The following is a 17,593-nucleotide window of genomic DNA, read 5'->3' as shown; positions in this document are numbered from 1 at the left end:
ATTAGTGAATACATAGGCCGGAGATTATTATCAGATTGGTAAAATTGTCGTGATTGTATTAAGAAAGATTGAATTTAATTGACATCCATTAATTATCAGATTGGAAATATTGTTGTGATTGTATTAAGAAAGATTGAATTTAATTGATATCCAGTCTGTAAGATAGAAAGAAAAAGAACAAATTACCTTGTGAACTAATTGAATTTCATAGTGATGTCTGGTAAAAAAACAACTGTGTCAGGTTCTGCGGCAGTTTCAGCCTCACAAATCAGGAGAACTTCTGTTATTGACATGGATCAACTGCTAGATATGAGAGAATTAATTTTAAGTTTGAAGAAAGATATCCAAGATTTAAAAAATAATGTAAATGAAAAGGCAAAAGCAACAGAAGAAAAACTTATTTCAATGGGAGTTAAAATAGATGAAAATGTGAGCCCGAGCCCCCAACAACTCCCCCCCCCCAAACCTGGACATTTCCTTTAAAATGTCAAAAATCACCCAGATAGGCATGTTGGTCCCCAAAAAGAGGACATGTCTGGGTTTCCCCAGACATATGGCAACCCTAAATTGTGGTGGAAGATGACCCTGAAAATACTGGCAAAGCCTTGTATGGTACGGCATGGAAAGGGGAACTAGAATAAAGGACTGAAGGGGCTGCATTAGTGAGGTTGTTAGAGCAAGTTTCCTTGGAATGAGGCTCAGTGGAGACCGTGGTGTCTTTATGATATATGGTTTATTCACACACATATACAACCTGAGCCGAAGATGGAGAGGCTCACAGCATTAACGCCCCAGAAGGTCTTGCTTCTTCCAGTTACAGCCTTCGAATCAAGAAGAAATCAGGAATGGCTCTCTCTATCTGTGACTTCTGCCAACTTCCAGCCCAGCTCTCTCACACACCTCTGACCTTTTCCTTTTTCATTCCCAGCCAGGCGAGGGAGGAGGCCCACCCTCATTTGCCCTCTGGCACAGAGCAACCACAAGGTACATAGGTGGCAACTATGACCCTTGCTTGGTTAATTCAACAATGGAATCCTCCATTAGATTTTCACCCTTGCAGACTAACTCCCAAAATCACAAGGCTGAGGGACTAGGCAAGACCAAGGCTATTTCAAAACCAGTTTTTAGGTGCATTTAGCTTTGTGTTCTATAGCTTTTGGCCCAATGTTGATTGATGGGGAATGGAGGCTTATTTTGGGATGGTTTGTGGTGCACAGTCCTGTCTTGTCTTGTCCTTTTGTATGCGTGTGTATTTTTCAAGGGCTTTTTGCTTGTTCACCAGGATCCTTCAGAAGGAAGAGACAAAAGAGTAGTGGCATTTTAGGACAACATAACAAAAACTTATGCAGGCATAGCCTTTTTGATCAGAAGCATAAAGGAGATAGTTCGAGGTACTGGCTGAGGCCAAGGCACCTGAAAAATCATATCACCCCTTATATACCCAACTGATGGCTCTGCTCTGCAGATGACGGCTTCCTGCAGGTACCATCTTATCGGGGGTCCCTTCTCTGCTATCTTTTCAATGCCTACTTCCTCTTCCTCTTTCAACAAGCCTTCTAAGTAGAGATTTTTCTTAGTCTGCTTCTGCATAGGAACTGTTTTTGGATGTTTTGGTGGTTTAACTGTTTTGTGTTTGCTGCCCTGGACTCCTTTGGGAGGAAGGGTGGGATATAATGATGCCGAGTAGTGCCTCCTGCCCATAACTGAAGGTTTTGTGGAGGCCCCATAGCTTCAGTGTGTCAGCACCTGCATTGCATGCAGAAGGTCCCAGGTGCAGTCCCTAGCACCTGCAGTTAGAAGCTCAATGTAGGTAGCAGCCTTTCTCTGCCCAAGGCCTTGGAGAGCTTCTGCTACTCAGGGTGGAAGTGGGCAATACTGGGCTAAATGGATCAATAAGGTTTAGGATCAGGGACTTCCTTCTCTTAAATTAGCTACTTTCCCAGGTGGATGAGCCCCACTGCTCTTCACTTCCCTCTACAGCACGGGCAGAAGCCACCTTCTTGACTGTTGAACCCCCTAGTGGTCTCATCTGATCAATTGTCCAGAGCCTGGCTGTCAGGGCTGATTCAGCTGCAGTTCATCATCAAAACTCAGAGATGAGCAGTAAGGTGGACTCTTTCTTCAGAGAGACAAAACCCGACAGAGAAACTCCACAGGCAGGACTAGCCCCAGTTGCCAGAACGGAGGATCTTAGCCTCCTCCTAAGGTAGGGCTATCATACATCAACAGCTTCTGGGTCTTCCTTTAAGAAGCTCAATAATTTTGGGGTCTTCCTAAAAATAGCTCTACAGCTTTCGGGGTGTCTTGGTTTCTACTTTTAGAAATATGGCATCCCTATCCTAAGGCTCCTCTCCAGTCGGCTGACTGCCCAACAGTCGTGGAGGGGCTCTCTGTGCCTTTTGTGCTGCTACATGTAATGCCTCCCTTGTTCCTGGGGACAGAGGAGGAGGGGAGAAGGGAACAGTGGACATGGCAGGTGCCTGGGGATCTGTTGCAGCCTCAGCCTCCTCCTCCTCCTCCTCCTCCTCCTCCTCCTCCTCCTCAGCTGCCTCAGTCTCACTTAAACCTGTTGCTTCTTTAGCCTGCAACCCATCTGCTCCCTCTTCTTCTTCTTCTTCTTCTGACCTGTCTCCTGCATCCCACCAGCAGTCTCCTGGCTCGGAGCCTTCCCACTGTGATGCTTCTCTGGGGGGTTCCCTGGCTGTAGTCTCCCACCATTCCTCTTCCTCTAGCCAGTACCAGACACTATCTTTGCATGCAGGGGAAGCCCCTAACTCACTGAGGGTTTGAGACCCATCAACTCCCCTCACCTGGTTAGCCTGCCAGTTGAAGCCGTTCCTGGGGTGCTGCAGGCTGACATTTTCTAAGAGCCACAGGTGAGAGCTGTAGTGACCAAAGGTGGACAAACTACCCCAGAAGGAGCACAACGTGTCCCCCCTGAGATACTACCCCTCCCCTTGCACCCTTGAGTCGTGAAGGACAGAGAGTGGAGAGTTGAATGTGTGTAGAAACCAGCCTCCCTTAGGAAAGCAAAGTTTACATTCATCACTCCACCCACTTTCACCTGTGACCCTTCCCACCACAGGCACACGGCCCCTGGAAGGCTTCCCAGAGGAGAATATGGCCCTCAAGACTGAAAAAGAGTCCCCAACGCCGAACTAGTGACGAATTGCCATTGATGGCTCCAGCTGGATGTTGAAATCTCCCTCTAAGCTCCTTCTCAGAGCCATGTTCCCTTTCAACAACTGGCTTCCTCCTGCAGGTCAAACAGTCCCCTCAGTACAAGGACCCATTGTTTCTCCATGTGCATTTTCAGCAGCCTCCCATGTGACTGTCAGTGATATCATTTTCCCCATCCTCAGATTTTGTCCCACCCCCGGCAGCCTAAAATTCTCATCAGATTATATCTTCAAAGGAAATAAGGCATCTCCAGCTGAGCAAGACCTGGTATTTCCCCCTCTTCAGATAGCTCTGAATCTTCAGCTGCAGAGGAAAAATGCCCACGGTCCTTTCAAAATTTCCAATGTATTCGTAGGAACATCACCTGTCTTGGAAAAAAGGAAGGAACAAATGTCTCAGATGCAAGCCCTTTAATCTGGAATTGCTATTCTTAACTCCATGTGGCTGGGGTGTTCTGGGGCTTCTGTACCTTGAACTAATAATTTCTTGTTTGCATGTTCTACCCCAGCTGCTGCTCCCTGTTCAGGTCAGCTGGGGGATTAATTATGCTTTGTCATTTGATTCGTCAGGGTCTGTTCTATACATGCTGGGTGGAGAGAGAAGTGTAATTTACTGTTTTCCTGCGTGAGCTGTTGAGGGGCGGGGTGTGTGAGTGTGGAGTGTGGAGATAATGAAAAGAAACACATTAAAGCAGCATGGAGAACAGAAACCAAGTAGTTGTTGGGATACTGCCAGGGAGACAAAGTCCATCATGGCCCCCAAGCCGCCTCCGGACGTCCATCGATCTCCCGTAGACACGCAGTATCAGCAATTAGCGACACGAGCTCCAGAAATAGCCTGCCACATTCCAGAGCCGATGCACGCTCTATCAGCAGATAATGCACAGCGAAAGATGCACGCAGGAGAGCATTATTTACAAGTTTATTCAGCGTTGATCAGAACAAAGAAAACATGACTGCCTGCTTCAGTGTCTCTGGCACAGAGAGAGAAACGAAAGCGAAGACACAACAGAAACATCCTGTGAACAGGAAATACGCAGGCTGTGACACAAACATCCTGCTCCCTTTTAAGGTGGAACAGAAATATCCTAACAGTAGTTAAGGGGCATTTCATCAAATAATCCCCCTAGTTGTGCAGAATGAGAAGAACTGGGGCAGCTGCAAGGATAAAACTACTAATTCATGTCATGTCTAACTGGTTTGAGTGAAAGGCTTCTCAGAAGCTAGGGCATGTCATAAAATACAGCAATGTACAAAAGCGGGTGGACGGTGGACATTAAAATCAGTCAAAATAATTAAAATGTCTGGGTGCTCAATAAATGTTTAAATGGCAGCACAGAGCTGTTGGCATAAAAAAGGTCTTCAAGACATGCCTGAAAGTCAGCATTTCATTACAAAACAGCCTTCTCACTGATTCAGTCACTTTTGCAGACAGCTCAACTTCTACTACCAATTACCTCCTGCAGAGTGTAGCCACAAAAGAGAGTTTTGGGAGGACTGTAGGACAGGCTTGCAGTTCATTCAGGTCCAAGACCACCCCCCAGATACATCGTACCTACATCACAGAAAGGGCGGTCTACAACAGAAATCTGAGTGTGTTGTTTACCTCCTGTCTGGCAGGTTCCCTGTTAATGCTCACTTGATTGGATACCCTGGGGAGCCTGGCCAGTCTTTTGTAATGACAAATACTTAGTTCCCCCTTTTTTTTAAGCGTTTATTAATTTTCCAATAAGAACATCTAATTAACATATCAAATCAAATCAAATCCAATAAAAATAAAAAAAAAACTAAAATAAAAAATTCCAATTGCAGCAGGAGACTTTTCAGGTGGTTCGCAATTTAGCTGTTTCCTAGTTCTGCTGGATCTCTCAGCGGCCTTTGACACCATCAACTATAATATCCTTCTGGACCGTCTAGAGGGGCTGGGAGCTGCGGGCACTGTTATACATGTGAGATTTTGACCAGCTTCGGCCCATCTGAAGCTGATACATGCTCGTCTCATCTTGAGCCCAAGCAGAGTAGTCCACACAGCAGAAGGATAAGCAGTATGTGCCACATTCTTAACTTTATTTCCACTCTATGCTGAGAGAATACAAACATGCATCTTGCCTCTGTGAGAGCAGAGAAGCAACCCCTCTCGGAAACAAAGAACACCGAGAGAAACAGTGAAACACAGGAAACCAGTGTACGTCACATCCAGTCTCCCATTCCCGTGGGAATCCAACAGTAACTTGGACTGTGGAATGCAAAACAATGTCTTGTGACTGCAGTTGCTGCTCAGTGAGGGAAATAGAAACCAACAATACAGTGGTTCTGCTCCTTCCTCCTGGGCCGTGTTCAGAAAGTGGTGGGGGGGGATGAGTGTTCAGACCCTTGGCCTCTCACTTGTGGGGTGCCTCAGGGTTTTGTCCTCTTCCCCATGCTTTTCAACATCTACATGCAGCCGCTGGGAGAGATCATCAGGGGGTTTGGGCTGGGTGTTCATCAGTATGCAGATGATACCCAGCTCTACCTCTCTTTCAAATCGGAACCAGTGAAGGCGGTGAAGGTCCTGTGTGAGTGTCTGGAGGCAGTTGGAGGATGGATGGCGGCTAACAGATTGAGATTGAATCCTGACAAGACAGAAGTACTGTTTTTATGGGACAAGGGGCGGGCGGGTGTGGAAGACTCCCTGGTCCTGTCTCGCCAGAGTGGTGCATGCTCTGGTTATCTCTCGCTTGGACTACTGCAATGCGCTCTATGTGGGGCTACTTTTGAAGGTGACCCGGAAGCTACAATTAATCCAGAATGTGGCAGCTAGACTGGTGACTGGGAGCGGCCACCAAGACCATATAACACTGGTCTTGAAAGACCTACACTGGCTCCCAGTACATTTCCAAGCACAATGCAAAGTGTTGGTGCTGACCTTTAAGGCCCTAAATGGCCTCGGTCCACTATACCTGAAGGAGCGTCTCCATCGTTCTGCCCGGACACTGAGGTCCAGCGCTGAGGGCCTTCTGGCGGTTCCCTCGCTGCGAGAAGCCAAGTTACAGGGAACCAGGCAAAGGGCCTTCTCGGTAGTGGCGCCCGCCCTGTGGAATGCGCTCCCTCCAGATGTCAAAGAGAAAAATAATGACCAAACTTTTAGAAGACATCTAAAGGCAGCCCTGTTTAGGGAAGCTTTTAATGTTTAATAGGTTATTGTATTTTAGTGTTTTGTTGGAAGCCGCCCAGAGTGGCTATTATTATTATTATAAAAACCTCCTTCAAAGACTCCTTGTTGATTTATTCTTAAGCAAACTACTTGCTATGTAGCCATATATCAGACATGACAATCAATTAGCCTTTGGAATCCACCAAGTCCTTCCTCCGGGCCCTGGAGGGGGGCTGTCAGACATCCATTTAGCATTTTCTCTTGCTCATGATGGAAAAAAATTCTTTTTGCAAACAGTTGCATATTTAATATTGTCTCTAATCTTTATAACCAACCATCGGTTAGCTCCTGTTTCTCTTAATCAGGGAGGTATTTCAGATATTCCATAAGTGCGTAGTGGGTAGGCGCCATTTTGTTCTTTGTTTTCGTCTTTAACGGGCATTTCAAATCTTAAAAGAAAAGCGGCTGCGAATAAGTCCCAATTATATATAAAAGTCCACCTGTACTCACTTTTTGAAGAGCAATTTAGGTTCTTAATGAGGCTTGGCATGCAATGTGAATTGTTAATGTTAGAAGAAGAAAAAACATACCAAGCCCCTCCAGATTCCAAACATCATGATGAGGATCTCTTTGAAGTTCAATCTTTTACACCAGAGACTGTATATTCTGCAGGTTTTTTTCCAGCTTCGTCGGTTCAGAGCATGCCTGTTTGTTTTTCAAATCTTTATATTTTCCCAAACAGATGCGTCCAGCTATGGGGTGGCATCGCAGGAGTGTCAGCCCGTCCCTTGCTCCGTGACCCAGTGCTCCTGCTGTCTGGACAAATACTTAGTTCCTGAGCCAGGTCACAGGCTCACCCTATTCATACACAGACATACCCTTAAGACAGGATTTGTGAACGAAAAGACAATGGGGAGGCTTTTCCCTTTTCCTTCGACCTCGCAGAGAAATATTTGAGGTCAATGTGGGAGGGACAAAATGGTTTCAGGACTTTTTCTGTGGGGTTTCAGACATGTGGTTTATATATGCAGTTATGACCATTTATCATATATATATATATATATAAAATCATAGAGTTGGAAGAAACCACAAGGGCCATTGAGTCCAACCCCCTGCCAAGCAGGAAACACCATCAGAGCACTCCTGACATATGGTTGTCAAGCCTCTGCTTAAAGACCTCCAAGGAAGGAGACTCCACCACACTCCTTGGCAGCAAATTCCACTGTCAAACAGCTCTTACTGTCAGGAAGTTCTTCCTAATGTTTAGGTGGAATCTTCTTTCTTGTAGTTTGGATCCATTGCTCCGTGTCCGCTTCTCTGGAGCAGCAGAAAACAACCTTTCTCCCTCCTCTATGTAACATCCTTTTATATACAGATAGGTAGCCGTGTTGGTCTGTCATAGTCAAAATAAAAAAAATAAAAAAAATTCTTCCAGTAGCACCTTTAAGACCAACTAAGTTAGTTCTTGGTATGAGCTTTCGTGTGCAAGCACACTTCTTCAGATACACTGAAACAGAAGTTGCCAGATCCTTCTATATAGTGAGAAGGTGGGGAGGGGTATTACTCAGAAGGGTGGTGGGAATGGGAGATTGGCAGATAGCTGAGATGAGCCTGCTGACGACTCTTAACGACTGTAATAGGTCTTACAGGAAAAGGCAAGGGGTGAGAAGGTGAGAAATGGCTTAGTCATGTATAATGGGATAAGAATCCAATGTCTTTGTTCAAACCAGGTCTCTCCATGGTTTTAAGTTTGGTAATGAGTTGCAATTCAGCAGCTTCTCTTTCCAGTCTATTTCTGAAATTCCTTTTTAGTAAAACAGCTACTTTGAGATCTTGTATAGAATGTCCTGGGAGATTGAAGTGTTCTCCTACTGGTTTCTCTGTTTTGTGATTCTTGATGTCAGATTTATGTCCATTTATTCTTTGGCGTAAGGTTTGGCCTGTTTGTCCAATATAGAGAGCTGAAGTACACTGTTGGCATTTGATGCCATACACAATGTTAGATGATGAGCAATTGAATAGTCCCGAGATGGTATGTGTGATGTTGTTGGGGGCAGTAATGGTGTTGTCCGGGTGTATGTGGCAGCAAAGTTGGCATCTGGGTTTATTGCAGGCTCTGGTGCCAGTGTCCGTGTTAAGTCTGGTTGTAGTATTATTGTGGGTTAGGAGTTGTTTAAGATTGGGTGGCTGTCTGTAGGCAATGAAAGGTCTTTGGCTGTCTGTAGGCAATGAAAGGTCTTTGGCTGTCTGTAGGCAATGAAAGACCTTATAATACTACAACCAGCCACAGGGAAACCGCCAACCCCAGTAGCTGATGGCCCAAACAGCACAGAATGGGGCCGCACCAATTGAACTACAACACCTTATGGTTCCGGTACGTCTATACCCTCCAGGTGGACCCTGGATTCTTACCCATGCTCTAGTGGATTCGGGGGCAACCCGCTCCTATATGGACGCTGCTTTTGCTGCCCATCATCGGGTGCCACTTCAGAACAAGCCAGAACCGGTACAGGTGGAGGCAATCGACGGGCGGCTCCTGCGTTCGGGTGCCGTTACTCAGGAGACTCAGCCCCTGGTCCTGTGCCTCCAGCAGCACCGTGAGATGCGAACTTTGGATATTGCCTCCATGCCCCGGTTCCCCCTGGTGCTTGGGATGGACTGGCTGGAGGCTCACAATGTGCAGATTGACTGGGTCAAACGGACTGTACACTTCCCAGACCCAAGTTCTCCTGCTGAGACTGAAATGCTAGCAGCTGCGCCCACTGAGGAGGCTGCTGCAACGCTCCCCGCTGAGTACCGGGACTATCACGACGTGTTCGAGGAACGGGGGGCCGACCAGCTGCCGCCGCATCGGTCCTTTGACTGCGGCATAGACCTCCAGCCCGGAGCGCCCCTACCGGTGAGTCGCTTATACTCTTTAACAGAGCCAGAGCACGAGGCTTTGCAGGACTTCTTGCGCAAGAACCTGGAGCGTGGGTTCATTAGGCCTTCGACCTCGCCCACTGCTGCGCCAGTGCTCTTTGTTAAAAAGAAATGTGGGGAGCTCCGCCTTTGCCATGATTACCGGGCCCTGAACAAAATTACCATCCCAGACCGGTACCCCTTGCCCCTTATTTCGGAGTTGCTGGAGCGGGTGCAAGGGGCGCAGGTGTTCACCAAGCTAGACCTCCGGGGTGCCTACAATTTGATTCGGATCCGAGCCGGGGATGAGTGGAAGACAGCATTCGGGACCCGGTACGGGCAGTTCGAATACCTGGTTATGCCCTTCGGTTTGTGCAACGCGCCTGCTGTGTTTCAACGGTACATCAACCACGTGTTCCAGGACTTGCTAGACAAGTACGTGGTGGTGTACCTGGATGACATTCTGGTTTACTCCCGTGACCCGGCGCGCCACGAGGGTCATGTCCGGACCGTGCTGCAGCGCTTGCGCGAGCACCGTTTGTATGCAAAGCTCAGCAAGTGCGAGTTCCATCAGCGGTCAGTGGACTTCCTGGGTCACCGACTCTCACCAGGTGGGGTGCAGATGGATCCTGGGAAGGTGGCAGCGGTTCGAGAATGGGCGGCACCTCGGAACCGCAAGGACCTACAGCGTTTCCTGGGGTTCGCCAACTATTACCGGACCTTCATTGCGGATTATGCTCATCGCACCACCCCGTTGACCCGGCTACTGCGCCCCAAGACGCCGTTTTCCTGGGACAAGGAGGCAGAGGAGGCATTTCAAGGGTTGAAGGCCTGTTTCCAGAGAGCGCCAATCTTGCAGCATCCGGATCCTTCTCGACCCTTTGTGGTAGAGACTGACGCCTCCAGTACGGCTCTCGGTGCCGTCTTGTCTCAGCAGTGCGGACCGGAAGCGCCACTCTTACCCTGCGCCTTTTATTCCCGCCAGCTCCTTCCAGCGGAGCGTAACTATACCGTGTGGGAGCGGGAACTACTGGCCATCAAGGTGGCCTTTGAGGTTTGGCGCCACCATCTTGAGGGGGCACGACACCCGGTGGAGGTGAGAACCGACCACCGGAACCTGGAGTACCTCCAGACCACCCGCAAGCTGAACCAAAGGCAGATCCGGTGGGCGTTGTTCTTTTCCCGGTTCCAGTTCCAGATCCGCTACATCCCTAGCTCCCAAAACCAGAAGGCGGATGCCCTGTCCCGGAAACCTGAAGACAACGCAGACACGGTACAGCAAGCAGTACCCACCACGATTCTACCACCAGCTGCATTCCTGGCCACCCAGGAGGTTGAGCCACTGCAGGCTCGGGTGCGGGAACAGCAGCGGGTCGACGCTTGGGCCCAGGAACGACTCCGGGAACTGGCCGAAGGGTCATGCCCTCAGTATCCAGGGCTGGTCTTGCATCAGGGTCTTCTGCTGCACCACGGGCGCCTGTACATCCCACCAGGGCCGCTGCGGGCTGAGGTTCTCCGGATGACCCATGATGCTCCAGCAGCGGGGCACTTTGGGCGGTATCGGACCACCCATCTGGTAAGCCGTGAGTTTTGGTGGCCCCGTCTGAAGGCTGACGTGGCTCGCTACGTCGCTGGTTGTGATGTCTGCAGGCGGGCCAAGGGGTCTACCGGGCGACCCCCCGGCCTTCTTCAGCCGTTGCCGGTTCCACCACGTCCTTGGCACACAGTTTCTCTGGACTTTGTAGTGGAGCTACCCCCGTCTCGGGGCTACACCTGCCTTCTAGTTTTCTCCGACCATTTCACGAAGATGGTGCACTGTGCCCCCTGCCCATCCGTACCCTCAGCTAAGGAAACCGCTCAGCTGTACCTTCAGCATGTCTTCCGCCTGCATGGTCTACCTGAGCGTGTGGTGTCCGACCGTGGCGTTCAGTTCACGTCCCGGTTTTGGCGTGCTTTGCACCAGGCCCTCGGAACAGAGGTCTGTCTCTCATCTGCCTACCACCCACAGACTGATGGCCAGACGGAACGGGCGAACGCGGTGCTGGAGCAGTACCTCCGGTGTTACTGCAGCTACCAGCAGGATGACTGGGTCGACCACCTAGCCTTGGCGGAGTTCGCTTATAACAACGCGGTGAATGCGTCCACCCAGCAGACCCCGTTCCAGGCCAGCTACGGTTTTCATCCACGGTTGTTCCCGGATGTGCTGCCGGCATCTGCGGTCCCTGCGGTGACAGAGTGGCTTCAGGAGCTCCAGTCCCAGCAACAGCTGTTGATGGAGCAGCTGCGCCAGGCCAAGGAGGCGTACAAGGTCCAGGCCGACCGCCACCGCCAGGTGGGGCCGGAACTCCACGTCGGTGACCTGGTATGGCTCTCCACTCGCCACCTCCACCCTTCTCGACCTTCGCGGAAGCTGGACGCCCGTTTCACCGGCCCGTTTCCCATCGTGCACCAGGTCTCGCCGGTGGCATTCCGTCTCCGGTTGCCAGCAACCCTGAAGGTTCACCCGGTATTCCACAGGTCCCTTCTGAGTCCGGTGGCCCCACCCGACGAGTTCCACCCGAACCGTCCCCGACCGCAGCCAGTTTTGGTTCAGGGAGAGCCTGAGTACGAGGTGGAACGCATTCTGGACTCCCGATACCGCAGGGGAAAGCTGCAGTATCTCATAGACTGGAAGGGGTATGGGCCGGAGGACCGTTCCTGGGAACCAGCGACCAACGTCCACGCGCCTGCCTGCCTCCGAGAGTTTCATGCGGCGTACCCCAACAAGCCGGGTCCGGACCCTCAATTGAGGGGGGGGCCTGGGAGGGGGGATGGTGTGATGGCCTGGGATTCCGAGTCTGAGAGTGAACCGGAGGAATCCCAGCCGGCACAGGAGTCCCCGCCTCCAGGGCCGGCTGAACTGGGGCAAGGCCTAGATGCTGAGGAGCCTGCACCTGTGCCAGATCCTCAGGGGCAGGCACCAGGTGAGACCATTCTGGCCCCAGAGGTGCTGGAAGACTCAGTGGCTACAGGTGAGCCTCCCCCGGGGCCCAGTAACCCTTCGGCCTCTCCTGAACTGCAGAGGCTTAGGGCAGAGAGGCGAAGGGAACTGGTCTCTCCCAGGAGGAGTGCTCGCCTTAAGGCCAAGAGAGGCGGGGCTCCTGGGGGCCGGGACCGCCCCCGGCCTTAGAAGAAGATAAAGGTCAGGCAGCCCGGTCCCAGGTTGCGGGAGCAACGTCGTTGTGGAGTACCTGCTTTACCCAGACCTAGATCTGCACTCCCAGTGTGCCTGTTCCACGCCCGGCTTCCTGCTCCTGACTCTCCGGTGTTCCTGTTCCTCGCCCAGCTGCCCGCTGCTGACCCACCAGTGTTCCTGTTCCCCGCCTGGCTCCCTGCTTCTGCTCTACCAGTGTTCCTGTTACCCGCCTGGCTTCCTGCTGCTGCCCTACCAGCGTTCCTGCTCCCCCGCCCGGCTCCCTGTTTCGGACCTCGCGTCTCATCTAGTGATTGTCTACCCTGCTAGTGACTCTGGACTGAACTTCGGCTACGGTATTAGTACCTTCCCCCCCCCCCCCGGGACCAGCACAGAACCTCTTTGAAGCTTGAAGGTTCCCATACCTTCTCTGAGCTACTAAGAACAGCAGTTGCTCTCTTAGCAAACTCATCAGCAAATCTCTTTGGAGGTCTGCCCTTGGTGGCTCTCTCAGATCTGCGTACTAGACGCAAGTCTTCTGGACTCATCTCCTCTTTCTTAGGAGAAAAGTGACCAATGGTGAACAGTGGTTCTTCCAGTTCATTGTCAGACGCATCAGATGGTCTGACTGAGGCCTTTGCGCTCTTGTAGTCTGCTGTGTCATCACTGTCACTGACACCAGCAGCAGCGCCGCCCACTGAACTGGAATCCGAACTCTGATCATCATTGACATCATCATCCTCAGCAGCTTCCTCAGCTTTAGCTGCTTCTTTGACATCACCGTCATCCTCCTCTGGGTAACTCTGGAAAATTCCCACATTTCCCCCCCACTTAGGATTGTACTCAACACTCTTTGTGAACTTAATGGATTTAGAGTCAGTCATCCATACCCTGTATGCACCTTTTTCGTACCTCATGAACAAACCATGTGCCCCACGCTTCCCAAGCTTGTTGCTCTGTGGGGTGTGTACCCACATGTCAGAACCAAAGATTCTCATGTGCTTGATGTTGGGTTTCTTACCAAACATCTTCTCATAGGGGGTACAACCAATAGGTGATGACAATCTGCGATTATAAGTGTAAGCAAAATTCGACAGAGCCTCTCCCCAAAACTTATCAGGGAGATTGGCATCATGCAACAATGTTTTCATTCCTTGCAGCAACGTTTGATTTGCTCGCTCTGCAAGTCCATTCATCCATGGCGATCTAGGCGTTGACAAGTCATGCTGAATTCCCTTCTCAGTCAGGAAAGCTTCAAACTGCTGAGAAGTGAACTCCCCACCTCGATCAGTAAACAGACAGCCAATACGTTTACCGTGAACATTCTCCAACCAAGCACAGAATGCCTTGAACTTCGAAAACGCTTGCGATTTCTGCTCGAGCATAAACACATGAATGTACCTGGAAAAAGAATCAATTAGAACCATGAAGTACCTTGCTCCACCCAAAGAGGGCGCACGTGGACCAACCAGGTCTGCGTGCACTAGCTGGTAGGGTTTGGAAGCCTGCCTGCTAGACTCCTTGCCTTTTGGAGCAACCTTCACCTTGTTCTCTGCACAAGATACACATTTCATGTGAAACTTACAGGGTTTGATGTTCAAACCCTCAACCATCTCTGGCATCTTGGCCAGTGCCTTCCAAGAGAGGTGACAAAACCTTCTGTGTGCATCGTGAATGCATCCTGCATGAAGAACTTTGTTAGTTTGTGCAACACAACAAGAATCAACATTAGACACAACAGCACCATTGTCATCATAAGTTAAACAGAACAAGCCATCCATAAACTTTGCATGCAAAATGTCCTCTTTGCCTTTTCTGATGACACAGACGCTCCTCTTGAAGGAAATCTCAAAACCACGCCCAGTAAGCTGTGGGACACTGAGCAAATTGTCTGCAGCACCTGGAACATATAGTACATCTTTGATGGTAGTGTGCAGACTTGCCAGTTTCACAGCCCCCTCTCCTGCAATTCGCAACGTCTTTCCATCAGCCAGGTGGATCTCACCTTCTTGAGGCGTGAAGGAGATAAACAGGTGCCGATTGTTGGCAATGTGCCTTGATGCACCAGAATCTACAACAAATCTGGCTTTGGCCTTTGGAGCAGTCTTTCTGGCAAGCAAAACCTTGTTTTCCACCGGCGTGGGCTTTTGCAGCTTGCCCCCCTGCTCCTGGCCATCAGACTTGCCTTTAGCCTTTGGTGAAGCTGTGCCAGCAAACAAAGCCTTGTTATCTTCTGGCGTGGGCTCTTCACCCTCCCTCTGCTTCTGGCCATCTGCAGGCGTCTGCCTCTGTTTACCTTTGCCCTTCCGGCCTCTGCAAAGGCGATGACCTTGGCTCCCATGAGAAACAGAGCTCTCAGCTGCCGACTCCTTGGCTCCCCCTGGAGGCTGGAATGCTGCCTGGGATGACATGACAGTCAGCTCCCCCTGCAGCTTGCAATCGGTGCCCTCGGCATCCCTGCATTCACTCGCACTCTGGGAAACAGCCAGGACCTCCGATGCAGTCAAACTCTGGGCTGGGATGACTGGCAGATGGGCTACTTTCAAAGCATTCCACATCTTACGTGCAGTGGTGTTGCCAGCAAGCGTTTTAATTTCCTCCAGAGAGACGGACAAGACTATTATGTCTATCGCCTTTAAATTTTCGGCCTTCCATCTATCTGTCAGAGGAACTGGAGGGGCCTCACACACAGTATGCCACACTCCAAACTGACGCAGCAAACTCTCACACCATTTTGCCCAGGTCTGATAGTTGTGCCGATTTAACTTTGGGCACTCAGCAGCTTCAGAAGCTTGGAAGAACTCCATTCCAGCTTTTTACTCGAGCCGTGAGCCTTTATGCCTTCAAAAACTTCTTATCTCGGCAGCCCATAAATCACGAAGCCTGCTTGGCTCGGCTTCCAGATCCAATTAGGCCAGCCGGACATCTGAAGCCCTTGCAAACAGAAAAGCCTCACTTTCGCTTTTCCCACATACCTCAATGCAGTCTGTCGCAGTCTTACTCTCCTGTAAGTGCTGTGAATCTGGGCCCGAAACCTGTTGTTGGGATACTGCCAGGGAGACAAAGTCCATCATGGCCCCAAGCCGTCTGCCGGACGATCCATCGATCTCCTGTAGGCACGCAGTATCAGCAACTATTGACATGAGTTTCTAGAAGATTTCTTGCCACATTCCGGAGCTCATGCACACTCTATCAGCAGATAATGCACAGCCAAAAGTTGCACTCAGGAGAGCATTATTTACAAGTTTATTCAGCGTTGATCAGAACACAGAAAACCATGACTGCCTGCTTTAGTGTCTACGACACAGAGAGAGAAACGAAAGCAACAGAAAACATAAACATCCTGTGAACAGGAAATACGCAGACTCTGACTCACAAAGACTGCTCCCTTTTAAGGTGGAACGGAAATATCCTAACATTCTCTTCTCCCGAGCGCAGCCCCTTCCTTCCTTCCTTCCTTCTTCCAATGGCCCCGCCCCCACCCCACCCCAATCACGATTTGCTCCTGCGCAGGGAAATATTTTTTGAACTGAACGGCAGCTACTGAGGAGGGACTTTTTTGGCGGCGCTGGTTTTGACGGTACGAGTGGGGAAGGAACATGAGGTAGGTGGGCCTTGAATGGCCGGGGAATGGCGCGAGAGGAGAGCGGAGTGTTGGTGGGAAGGAAGGAAGGAATGGTTCAAATATTTTTTCAAGGGCTGTTTGAGGCGAAGAGAGGTAGACTGTGGAGCATGCCATACTTGAACACCATAAACTAACTATTCACTTGAAACTTGGGAGCCAAGCTTTCAAACCCCTCCCCCCTCCCCTCCTACGTGTCTTGGCCTATGGCAAGAAGGGAGCTGTTTATGGTTTTCTGTTGTTGATGGGCTCCATGTCTGTCTCCTCTGATTCCACTTTGAACAACAACAACAAAAGCAAAACCAAACCGAAATATCTGTATAATATTTTATGAACTCTTCCAAAGAAGACTTTTCGGGGGGGGGGCATCACTGAGACACTGGTTCCGTCGTATTGCTATTGCCCTGTTATTATTGTGTTCATTGATGTGCCTAAGGCACCTTTGTTTGTTTGTTTGTTTTTAAAGGTAGCTCTCCATTCTTAAAGAAATGGGAGTGCCTGATCACCTCATCTGTCTCCTGAGAAATCTGTATGTGGGACAAGAAGCTCCAGTTAGAATGGGATATGGAACAACTGACTGGTTCAAAATTTCCCTTCCACCTTAAGGAACAGGCATGTGGAATTGTTGTGTGTCACATGTCTGTTTACATTCCAGCACAGTATGCTGGGAACTTCCGTTTGTGCATAGCTTTTGCTTTTGCTGTTCTCTCCAAGGCGACACGAGAGAGAGATGGCATGTTTCTTTGTCTTGATTTATGTTTAATAAATCTGTAGCTGTAGAATGACTTCACAAGCCTCACACCTACTTCTGTGTGCGCAGTACACTCTGCTAATAGCATGACCTGGCTTTTGAAGTCCAGGTCGCTGATTTACGTCAGAGGACGGGCCGATGGAAGGAGACGTCAGAAGGGGATTCAGCATGACCTTGCAAGTCCAAGATCTTCATGGAAGAATGGACTTTGCGAAAGGGAAAACCAGACTTTGCTACAAGGACTGAAGAGCTTGATGCATGATGTCAATCTTCCTGAGGAATACTGGGCGGAGTCGCTGAATTGTTTGGTTTATTGTTTTAACAGACGATTTTCTGCACCCATAGGTTGTACTCCCTATGAAAAGATGTTTGGTAAGAAACCATACGTCAGGCACATGAGAAACATTGGATGCCTGCTTCTTGGGAGAAAAGCAATGACAAACCTAGACAGCATCTTAAAAAGCAGAGACATCACCTTGCCGACAAAGGTCCGTTTAGTTCAAGCTATGGTTTTCCCAGTAGTGATGTATGGAAGTGAGAACTGGACCATAAAGAAGGCTGATTGCCGAAGAATGGATGCTTTTGAATTCTGGTGCTGGAGGAGACTCTTGAGAGTCCCATGGACGGCAAGAAGATCAAACCTCTCCATTCTGAAGGAAATCAGCCCTGAGTGCTCACTGGAAGGACAGGTCATGAAGCTGAGGCTCCAATACTTTGGCCACCTCATGAAAAGAGAAGATTCCCTGGAAAAGACCCTGATGCTGGGAAAAATGAAGAGACACAAGAATTCTAAGGTACCAGAACAAGCTTTGCTGGCTACTGGTAGTAAACAAAC

This window comes from Podarcis pityusensis, assembly GCF_964106645.2.
Source record: "Podarcis pityusensis genome assembly, chromosome: W".
Classification (NCBI taxonomy): Eukaryota; Metazoa; Chordata; class Lepidosauria; order Squamata; family Lacertidae; genus Podarcis; species Podarcis pityusensis.
Note: the sequence above shows the minus strand (reverse complement) of the source record.